The sequence below is a fragment of the Lytechinus variegatus genome, chromosome 13, assembly GCF_018143015.1.
Source record: "Lytechinus variegatus isolate NC3 chromosome 13, Lvar_3.0, whole genome shotgun sequence".
Lineage (NCBI taxonomy): Eukaryota > Metazoa > Echinodermata > Echinoidea > Temnopleuroida > Toxopneustidae > Lytechinus > Lytechinus variegatus.
In genome coordinates, this window is record NC_054752.1 from 24,262,177 (window position 1) to 24,275,067 (window position 12,891).

A 12,891-nucleotide genomic window follows, 5' to 3' on the forward strand; every position below is an offset into this window, starting at 1 on the left:
AACCCTGGTCGGGTCATATGACAGGTCACATGGTTCTGTGTGTCACCTGACCTGTCTGGTTGGTTATTCATTGGTTGGTTCATCTGAAGCAAGCTGCGAGTTTAATGGAACAGACATGTACTGGAACACCGAGGAAGATCCATACTGTCAAGGTAATTATAGGAAATCGCACACCTGGTGGTTGTTTTATCAATCTAAAAGTGACCCATTACTTTAAAAATGTCATTTTTGTATAAACTAGAAATTAACTTTACTATGTAACTCTTAAGCGAAAATTACCTTGGAAAATCCTCTCCTATGTTTTACCGGTACATGCTTTGTGTATCACAATCCAATATCTTGTCTATTCAAGTTTCCTTGTTAGATATGGGACACCTTGGTTATAGATTCCAGCATTTCCAGTGATTCCAGCAAACTCTCATTATAATCTTAACAAAAAATCAACACCATCATCATGTAGCTATGTAAAGTGCATTAGGAAAATCCACTGTTATATGTATGTATTCCATTCAACTAATATGACAGTATCTTATTTTTTACTTTTACTTTTACAGTTATTGGATGTGACCCATTGGTTGTAGATTCCAGCCTTTCTGTTTCTCCGTCATCATGTATATCATCAGACAAAGTGCATTCTGGGACAACTTGCACACTTCATTGTGATCTTGATCTCACACTTGATGGGGCACTTGAATCAGTGACCTGCTTAGAATCTGGTCACTGGAGCTCTGATTTGGATACTATCGGTCAACTAAGATGCCTTGGTGAGTAAAATCCTTATATGAAAGTATAAGTCAGTAAAAACCTTATATTGAAAGTCATAGTGAATAAAAACTTGATATAAAAGCCTTAATAAGTAAAAACCTTATATATAAAAACCATATTGAATAAAAAAACTCATATAAAAGGCATACTGAGTAAAAACCTTGCTTATAAGCTGTAGTGAGTAAAAACCTGGTATACAAGCCAAAGTGAGTAAAAATATAAAGCGAGAGTTACTCAAATCCATATGTAAAAGCCTTAGTGAGTAAAAACCTTATATAAAAGGTATAATGACTAAAAACACTCAAAATAAAAGGCATAGTGAGTAAAAAAAAACCTTGTTTAAAATCTATAGTGAGTAAAAAAACTGATATAAAAACCTTATATGACAGCCATAATGAGCTAAAACCTCATATGAAAACCATAGTGAGAAAAGACCTTTTATAAAAGCCATAAGGAGTAAAAACCATAGTGAGTAAAACATTATATAAAAAACTTTAAAAACCTTATTTAATGTCATTTTCTAGTGATTTTTGTTGTGTTTGTAGCAATCATTTGTAAACTGCTGATGATATGCATATCACTGATTTTTTAAAATAAGCAAATAATAACACTCTAATTTTTCATATAACATGAGTTTAATGTTAGATACAATGTGCGATTAATCTTTTCAACGTTTTGTTGGGGTAGACCTTATCCTCCAGTGTAAAGTAATAGAGTATTTATAAATCAATGTTTCTGTAATGGATTACAGATCTCACAGCTCCAACACTCACATCTTGTCCAGTTGAACCTGTCACGGCCATGCGCACTGAATTCTGGGGAGTGGAAGTGACCTTTGACCTCCCTAATGCAGCAGACAACATTGACAGTGATCTTACCATGATAACAGATCCCATTGACCTAACGTCGCCCTACAACTTCACGACCGACACCACGTGTAGTTTCTCCTTTAGTGACCATTCAAACAATACAGCTACCTGTGTCTTCCAAGTTTATGTGACCAGTAAGTAAATGAGTCAATGATATCACCAAATCAATGGCTCTTTAGTAGTTCATTGTCCATGGTGATCTTTCGGTATTCTTTTTTATTATTCTGAATTCTAAGATAAGAATAATGTAAAATATCTAATAATTGTCATCTATTGAGAAGCAATTATAATGAAATGTAGGTGTGTGTGTATAACTAATCACTGGTGGATAGAGGGGGGGGGGGGGGGTGGGGCAAAGCTGGCCCGTGTCCCCACCCCTTTTGAGAGGCACAATTAAAATTTGTAATGTACAAATATTGTTAAAACAGAAGTGTGCCCCCTTTTGAAAGTGAAGCTCTTTTCTTTTTTTTTGCTTGTCAAATTTTACCTCGGGGAAATGTGCCCCTCCCTTTCGAAAAATCCTGGATCCACCCCTGTAACTCATGCTCATGGCGGTTTTGTGAAAATTTAAAATACTATCCAAATAATGCGCAGTTGTGAGTGTGTTCATGGCAATGCAGTTCAAGCACTTTGTGCTTTTGTATGACAAAGTGAATACACAAGATGCCTTTATCAACACAAATGCATTATTTGTTTTATAAAATGGGCTGGCAATATGAATTCGTAGTGGAAAATTTTAAAACCCCCCTATCGCTCAGATGAAGAGGCCACATCTGCTATCTGCTTTTGGAAGTGACATCAGAAACTAGCTAAATGAACGCACAAGCGAGTATATGCATCTCACAATTTCTGGTACATTTCCATGTCTATTGCTTAGTACTCTTTTCAAATATGCCGACTCCCTGCCTATGTCATTGCATCTGCATTCTCCTGCACCAGAAGCCGTCGAAAATGCATGCCAAGATGGTTGCATAGAATTAAAGCATTACTACAATGTATGTGATTTCCATATGCCCTCACAACTGGTTACATCCTTTAACCTGTTGTATTGCTTTGTTTATATAACCTGTACATCAGACTGACAGGATGAAACCGTGCCCCGTATTATTTGGATATTTCAGATCATGTTCGGCCAGTCGTGCAATTTTGCCCACCAGACCAGAACATCACAACTTTGACGAAGATGACAGCGGTTAAATGGGACGTTCCTGTGTTCCTAGCTCCTCCGGGAATTGACATCATTGAGAACTGTAACCAAAACAAAAATTCTGCTCTGCTTCCGTGGGGTCACCATGCCATCTTGTATCAGGCCAGTGACGGCATGAATGGATTGAAGGCAGAATGTCGTATCAACGTGAACATTGAGCGTAAGTATTGGATGCGATCATATGCCCTCACAATTTGTGCGTTTCATCATACATTTGCAAAAACCAACATCTTTACGAGGCTTACTTTAATTCCCAATTAGGTTGACCACTGTTTCCTAGATAGCAGTGAGAATTGAAGCAAAAAGTTTTCAATTGAGCAATGAATCCACAGGATAAATAATAATCAAGCAGTAGTAGTGAAAGTAAGATCCTAGGAAGGCTGTAGTGTTTAAATTGACAATAAAGGTTTATGTTCACTTTAAAAAGAGAAATAGTGACTTAAAATTGGTTCTCTTGACATCAAGAAATTAATTATTAATATCAAGAACTGCATATTTCATTTTGATATCAAGACTGATATAATTTACTGATAGCAAAATGTGTTTAGATATTAACGCCTCACTTAATTGACAAAGCTATCAGGGGAAAGTACATAGTCATAATTTGGAACTTGCTCAGTTTGGGTTTCCTGCAAGATTTTTAATATCATGCTAAGTGCCATGATTTATTGTTTAATCTCTGCAGGATGAGAAATCAGCCAAGAAGTATATCATATAGAAACACACTTAAAAGACCCGGGCCCTGTCTTACAAAGAGTTACGATTGATCCAAACTAACTAAAATATATTGAAATCCAACAATGTCGTAATTTTTCCTCCAGGAAATTTGAACAATGTCCTTTGTAAACAAAGAGAAGCACACTGAATTTCCAAGAAAACAATGGATGCATGATTATATGTCATATCCAGAATGTATTTTGAACAAACATGCATTTTAGATTTTGACGTTGCTGGCTTTCCATAGTTGTGATTGATCGGATCAATCACAACTCTTTGTAAGATGGGGCCCTGGAGTGTGTTGCGTAATCAGTGCCAGAATGTCTGAGAGAAGAAAGCAAGGGAAATCGGTATAGACTAGGGAACCAGAAGTTACTTTGAAACATAAATTCATGATGCAGGGGGATGGTGCTGTTATAAGAATCATGAGACTGGGTCTGGGAATCAGGCTTATTGATAACTTTGAAAAAAAACTGCAGTAAAGGAAGTTTTTAAAATTGCGTTCTATTGAATTTGTACTGTGCAAATTTTTTATCGCGGACAAATAACGGACAGATCATTATGTATATATTTTTTTTAAAGAATGCCCTTCTGTAAAATTGTACTTGATTTGTATTACTTTATATTACTTTGTTTTATGTTTTGAATGGAAATGAAATAAAGAATTGAATTGAATTGAATATATATAAATAGTGTAAGCCTTTTGCATATTAAGTACGATTCAATTACCCCCAAGGTTCTTGACTTGCATTCACCTTTAAAATGGTGTGCCACATATAAGTCAGCATATGGAGGCTAAATTATTTGTTCTTTCTTTCATTCATTCATTCATTCATTATATTTGATGTTCAAGAGCAGAATGAGTAGAAAAAGATATTTTTAAGTCTGTTATTACACATTTTATTTGTTCATATTACATGTACATGCAATATTGAGTGCAAAATAGAAAAAAATAGTCAAGTTTGCAAATTCATCTCTTGCTACATGGTGTTAAAATTATATTAATAAATTTCTTTATACTAGCTGTCCCTTGTCATAATCTCCACATCCCTGCAAATGGTGCATTGGCCTGCGATGACGGCTTTGCATACGGACGTTACTGTACAATGGTTTGTAACAAGGGTTATGACATCCCTCGTCTGAGGTCCTCCGACTCGCCCCAGACACTCTTCATTTGTGGCTCCTCCGGAGTTTGGTCCCCTCACTCTAATGTACCAGATTGCTCACGTAAGTTAACATTACAAAGGTTTGTATCCCCTTGTGTGTGATGTCCAATTCTCAGATCATCTATCATGGTCGTGGCTATAACCACTTATCAGTTTGGTCGAATTTCCATTCAGTCCAGACATAATTTTTTAATACTCCTTTTTGTCTCACCTGTGAAGCAAAGTGAGACTATAGGCGCCGCTTTTCCGACGGCGACTGTGGCGGCGGCGTCAACATCAAATCTTAACCTGAGGTTAAGTTTTTGAAATGATGTCATAACTTAGAAAGTATATGGACCTTGTTAATAAAACTTGGCCATAAGGTTAATCAAGTATTACTAAACATCCTATTAGAGTTTCATGTCACATGACTAAGGTCAAAGGTCATTTAGGGTCAATGAACTTAGACCATGTTGGAGGATTCAACATCGAAATCTTAACCTGAGGTTAAGTTTTTGAAATGTCATCATAACTTAGAAAATATATGGACCTAGTTCATGAAACTTGGACATAAGGTCAATCAAGTATCACTGAACATCCTGCATGAGTTTCACGTCACATGACCAAGATCAAAGGTCATTTAGGGTCAATGAACTTTGGCCGAATTGGGGATATCTGTTGAATTCCCATCTTAACTTTGAAAGTTTATGGATCTGATTCATGAAACTTGGACATAATAGTAATCAAGCATCACTGAAAATTTTGGGCAAGTTTCAGGTCTCATGATTAAGGTCAAAGGTCATTTAGGGTCAATGAACTTTGGCCGAATCGGGGGTATCTGTTGAATTACCATCATAACTTTGAAAGTTTATTGGTCTAGTTCATTAAACTTGAACATTAGAGTAATCAAGTATCACTGAACATCCTGTGCGCGTTTCAGGTCACATGACCAAGGTCAAAGGTCAATGAACTTCGGCCGAATTGCGTGTATCTGTTGAATTACCATCATAACTTTAAAAGTTTATGGATCTGATTCATGAAACTTGTACATAAGAGTAATCAAGTATCACTGAACATCCTGTTCGAGTTTCAGGTCACATGATCAAGGTCAAAGGTCATGTAAGGTCAATGAACTTTGGCCATGTTGGGGTTTTTTGTTGAATAACCATCATATCTCTGTAAGTTTATTGGTCTAGTTCATAAAAAGTGGACATAAGAGTAACCATGTATCACTGAACATCTTGTGCGAGTTAGAGTAGTATTCAAAGTCAGCACTGCTGCTATATTGAACCGCGTGATGCAGGTGAGACGGCCAGAGGCATTCCACTTGTTTCTAACTGTCATTCGGTTAATTTTCCAGATGATACAATGTCCATTCTATCTAATCTATTTTTTCTTATTGTTTCATGAACAAGTCATCTAATCACTTAGACCAAGTGGCTATTAGACAAAATGGGTATATCTTAACTGGAAATTAGAAAAAAATGGTTAATGGGCTATATGGTACTTAGACCAAATTGTTATTAGACTAACTGGTTGTAGATAAACTACATGTACGATTGGAGTATGTGAACGGGCAATTGATGCAGACCAAAATAAGCATTTGTAATTCATCGCTAAAACACTCTGTAGATATATAGATTTAAGAGAAATTAATATTGTTTTCCAGGACGACGTAACCCAAGGCGTATGAACCTTCCACTGAGCATGATGTACTTCGAAGGATTATGTGACAGTGGTGACAACCAGTCCGTGAATGCCATCTCAGAGAAGTTTGTGAGCATCATCACCCAGACGAACTTTGCTGAGATCTGCACCCTGAACCAGCTTTGCAAGGTCGACCATGTCAGGGTCACTTGCGGAGGAGGGAACGATCGTCGGAAACGTGATGCCAGTGCAGAGAAGTTGGGAGAGGCGTCTGGCATTGCTGCTGTATCAATGGTAATACAAGGAGCTCAGAGGAATTGTTCAAGATATACTCGTGACTGCACTAAAAGTTATGTATGATGTGATATGTGGGTCGTCCAGTTCGAATGTCATTTCCTTTCGATGAAATGCAGAAAATAGCAAAATCAAAACATATTAACGATAATGATAACAATAATAATAATGATGATAATGATACGTGTATATGATACTGATGATGATGACAATGATAATATTAAATATATTAACAATAATACTAATAATAATGAGAAGAATTATAATGATAAGAAGAATGATATTAATGATAATAATGATGATGCTGATAACAATGATAATGATTAGTTAATTCACAGTAATAGTTAATAGTTGAAAACATGCACTATTTTTGCAGAGTGGTTTATGCAGCACATTGTAACTACAAGAAAAAGGTGCTATGTATGTATTATGTAAAATATATTCTTGATAGGATTACATTGTATAGCTCTTAATAAAAAGGAATATATTTACTACCTATAGTTGGCCATTGTAGTAGCACAACTAATGTAAAATGTCACCTGATCAATGAGATTTCTTCATACAGTTCACCCATTTATTTCATGTGGTTGAAGAGTGGAAAATGTTGATTAATAGCTAAGCTGGGATGCAAACCCCCAACCTTCTTGTTTAAAGTCCAGATATTTGTATCCACACCCCCTTACAAATAAGGCTCTCAATTCAATTTTTCATTGTCAGCAATGCTGACCTGAAGATTATTATTCCTACCGTTGCCATCTTTTTCATTCTCAAGGTTCTGAGTATGGTGTTGGATGAAGATTTATCTGAGAATAAGCAAAACCAGACAGAATTCATGTACCAATTAGCAAGGCACATCCATGAACACACCCGGGAAGCTATATTTAGTGGCAGTGGTGGGATATCAGATGAAGAGACTCAAGCTGGTCCATTGCATGGTGTCAGGAGTGGGATTTCAGACGAAGGTACTCAAGCTGGTCCATCATATGGTGTCTGGAGTGGGATTTCACATGCAGAGACTCAAGCTGGTCCTATTTACGGTGTCGGGAGTGGGATTAGAAGGAACTCACTGGTGTCTGCAGGCAGAGACCTTCATCTGTGGCTTGATGAGATCACCTCTGAATGTGACCCTGGATACATTCCAGATCATCGTCATCACTCCTGCAGTAAGTGGGCCGATGAAACAAAGAAACAATCCAAATTCTTCCTGTTCTCAGTTAGTCTGCTAGCACAGACTCATATATGACATTTTTACCAGTTATACCATGTCCAGAGTGCAGAATAAACGCCAAACTCTTTGCCTGTGTCTTTGGTAGAAGCAGCCACATTACATATTGTATCTAGTCTCACTTCTTCAGACTCTGCGAAAACCAAAGTTCCTTGCCTACTGACCAGTTCTCAGTTACTCTAGATCGAAAACCACTTTCAGACTCTGCAAAAACCAAAGTTCTGTGCCTACAGACTAGTTCTTAGTTATTCTAGATCGAAAAACCACTACACGTTTCATAGCAGTTATGTAAAGTTCTAGTCTTTTGTTGAATCTCCATGTCAGTTGTATGAATATCTATATCAGTATTTATATCTTGTGGAGAGTGTTGTGTATAAAGACCTGTTAGGCCTCTGAGCACAAATCAGAGCTTGATTTCATTGCAGCCTTAAGCAGAATTTCTTGTGTGATCCTCGAATGCTGCAGTGAAAAAAAAATACAGAATCAATAAATCTTGTGTGAAATATTTTCCTGATCTTACATGTTGCTATTTGTAACTTGCCATACAGGTCCTCTTTCATTGATTCATGACTTTAATATATATTAGTCTTATTATCTTCTACTAGTTGCCTGTCCCACTGGGCACTCCTTCCTTCACTCATCTGGAGAATGTGTTGAATGTGAAAGGGGCTTTTATCAAGATGAACAAGCTCAAAGTCAATGCAAGCCATGTGCGGAGGGAACCTTTACCAGGGGGCCGGGAGCAAGGAGTGCAGATGATTGTGAAGGTTAGTTTAGAAATACTTCTGAAATAATACAAATCAAAATTTGTTACTATCATATTGGCTTATTTTCAACGTGGTTTAAATCTTTTGATATCAGTGTCAGTGCAACCATGTGTGCATGGAAGGAATTTTAACCAAGTACATGTACATTACCGCAGTCTTATCGCAACAAATGCTGCTGATTGTGAAAGTTTGATGTAAAATATATCTGAAATAAATGAAATTAAAATTTGTTGTTATCATATTGGATTATGTTCAACTTGGTTTAAATCTTTTGATATAAGGATTTCTATCAACTCTGTGCATTAATTGCTCCCTTTCTGCATGTTCTGCAATATTCTAGATCAGATAATATTAATAGTTATTATATTTTGTTTTTACCTAGTGCTTGATACATTGGAACTGTGTTACCTATCATTTTACAGATACCACAAACCAAAATTCTATGTAGTTTTCATTAGCTTTCTTGGGACATGTGGATCAAAGTAGAACAAATTATCAGATGTAGGACTAGTTCAACGCATGCTTGAATTTTTTGAATAACATTTTTCTGTAAAGTTTAATTTGAAAAGAGTAATGAAAATATAGATTAAAAGAGTTCGAAATTTCTACCACTTTTCAATCTTTAAAAAAATCTTTGTGGTTCTCAGTTATTAAAATGCATGATAAATCCCAGAGTAATTTCTGGCTCTTTGATTTTGACATTGCAACGTCTCAACAACCTTCTTCTTCATCTGCTCAGTAAGTCAGTATCACTACATATTTTGAAATTGGCTCCATCTGCACATTTAGAATGCCTATCTAAATAAATAGAACGTTCCTCTTTGATTCTAGCATAAATAAGCAAATACCGTATTTCCTAATCTCTGAAATATCAATGATAGAAAATGAGTGTTTGAGTAATGAGAATATATTCTGGGATTTCATCAGATATCTTTTGTAGGCTTGTAGCGGTGGTATAACCTGATTAATGATATCTGGATTTATAATAAAGGTTTTTCTTGCCAGAGGATACAAAGAGCAACTACTGTTAGCCCGGTTTTAGCTCGCGCTACCTCTTCATCAGCAGTCTTCAGTGCAGTAAAATCACTAATCCTATCAGATACCCAGTGATCTCACCTGAGTTGAGTATGTCACAGTGTTTAGACTAATCTCAGTGCACTACCATGCTTTCAAGGCACTTATGCTACAAGATACCCAGTCACCTGGGTTGAGTGCAGCACAGTGTAACTCATTCTAATTTCCTTCTGCATTGACAGTGCAATGTCAGCCTGGGTACCATTCCTCATCTGGTTTTTCCCCCTGCATCCCTTGTGAAGAGGGTCAGTTCTTACCCCTGAGGGGTCACTCGGAATGCTTTCAGTGCCCGAACGGACTGTCGTCTCCAAGTGGATCAACATCCCTTCAGGACTGTCAAGGTAACATACATACTTTGTTTTTGCTAGGTGTTTCATGAAAATTGTCAGCACGGACTTAATTAGCCAGTTTTCGCACAGCCGTGCTAAATGCATTCTAGAATGCAGTATATGTTTTGATAAAGCTCGTCAAATGACAATGAACAGCTGAGGGACTTTGTTGAAGGTTGGTGAATCGGAACAGCAGTTCATTCGTCCTAAGTTTCGGAGCTGACGAATAATTGCCAAATATGTTGTTTGTCCAGAGTCCTGACTCTTCGACAAAGACGTCTTGGTTATTCATTGCCATTAAGGGCATTTGGACAATACATTTTCTATGTTCTTGAAAGCGTTCTGTGTGGTGTCGTGAAAATTTGTCAGCTCTGAGAATTACAGGGAAATCCTTGGATTGATGGGCTAAGAAGCACAGGTCTTTTGTTACAATATGGAAATGATAAATTATTGGTGCTGATGAGCTCCTTGAAATGGTGCCCTGATTTAACCACAAAACTGTAGGGGCCTAAAAAGCAGTCCATAGATATCTGATATTTTATCATTGTCATCATCAATCATTATCATTACTGCTACTACTACTTAAACCTGTATTTTATAAAGACCACTTCGGGGAGTTGAGAAAAAGTCTCTATGAGCAGGTGGCCTTTATGGAGATATTCCTTTACTACATGTTTCAATGGGGATTTTTTTTTTTTGATTTTTAAACAGGTGGTCACTATAGCATGGTTGACTTTATTATAAAGCAGCTTTGCCAAATAATTGTATCCTATTAAGTAGGATTTTTAAGGGAAAAGTGACAGTAAATATGATTTTCCAGTTGAAATAGGATTTTTGAAACTTGTAAGAATGCAGATTTTTTTTTTTTTTTTTTTAATTGAAATTTTAAAGAAAAGTAATTATTTTTGTCCACAAAGGATTGGCACCTCTGATAAAGGGAAGTGGAATGTTTCCCCTTATCATCTAATAATGTTTTATTTCATATTTCAGAGCCGTGTTCATCGGGTCACTATTCGGCATCAGGATATCAACCGTGCTTACCTTGTCCGCCAGGCTCATACCAACCATTCAGAAAACAGACACATTGCAAGGTCGGACTGTAAGATACAAGACGGACATGGTACCTAAGGTTCAAAGTATACCATAGAATGCACGATGCAGGAGTAATTAGGGGAAGCAATCTACCTGTATTGTTGTTTTACAATAAAACACTCCTTTTTAAATGAAATTTTAAAGGGGAGGTCATGGAGCAAACACATGAACTTTGGTTTGGTTTATCCTCAAGTGGAGAGCTACACATCAGCATTGGAATGGACACAGTTTTAAAGTCTGACATACGAGCGGGGTGCTTCCACAAATTAAGAAATAGTAATCTATCAACCAGAAATCAAGTTTATAATCATGAGAGCAAACAAAGGAACAGGAAATGACAAGGGAACGATAAGCTATGAAAGTTGTAGAGGACCCCCATTGGCTTACAAATGTCAATTTACAATATGGGAATGGAACTGATACTGGTTCAGTTCATGTCTAAAGAGCTAACAGTGGCTAACATGTTATTTTTCATTTAAAGATATTACAATGTGACTTGTATGATACAGCAATTTTCCTCTTAAAAAAACATGTACTGTACATGTATGAATGAATGTGTCTCATGAATGATGCACTACATGTAGTAGAATATTTTCATATTTTTAGTGAAAATGGCATTTGAAAATGATTGTCACATGACATGTGGATGGGTGGTATCACATACATGTATTTGACAGATCCACAACTCTTATTAATTCCTGGGGGCCACTTACATTGACGAGTGGATACCATGCGCGACCCAAAAAACACGTAAAAAGGATGTCTTTTTCACAATAGGGCACGTTACGTAAGTAACGTGATAAGGGTGTCAAAACACAAAAATAATGAAAAAAGGGTATCTATTTCACTAGGAAAATTACGTGTTTAGGGTCGAATTTGCGGGGTTGATGAAACAAAAATAAAATATTTTATAAAGGATGTCCTTTTTGCCCCAACACTTCGTGTTTAGAGTCCAATTTGCGCAAGGTGTAGAAGTTGGGGTCGTACTAAACCAAATGAGGTAAGCCGACGACCGAAGGACCCATAACAATAAAACATTCCTGTACTTGTTTAGGGGTTCATTTCAGGGAATATTTGCCAAGAGTACCATTTTGTTTCCAATACTTGTTAAGGGTAGGGTTTCACACGCCAATACTTGTTAAGGGGTGCATTTTCAGAATATGGAAATTACGTGTTTAGGGTGCTTTTCGAGACCCCATGGTCGCGGATGGTATCCACTCGTGAATGGAAGTGGCCCCCCGGGTATTAATTGATTGATTTATGTCAAATCTTCACTATTGTGTTTGTGTCACATTTCTGCTCATACTCAAAATTAATCAGACATCAGGATATAATATATTACTTTCCCTTTGTGGCAAACATAACATGTATTATTTTTCAATAAAAGATTTCTCAATGTGATTTGTAGAATCCATAAAGTTTCCTCTTGAAAAAGCGTTTCAAGCAAATGATTACCCTATCGTGCATTTCACAGATAAATTGTATCTCTGTTGTACAATGTTTGAATGAAGTTGTCCACACTTTGGTCAAATTAATGATTTGTGGACAGGTAATAAATCTTAGTCATGTTTGTCTCATAATTTCTCTTCATATTCTAAATGAACTAGACATCTATCTGGAGCCCTTAACACAAAGCTAAGCAATGATCGTAGAACATTTTTTTTTACAATTTACAATTGATTGCATTGACTACAATGTGCAATCAATCATGAAAATCAAGCGAACATTTGATTGCTAACCTTTGTGTTACAGTACCCAGG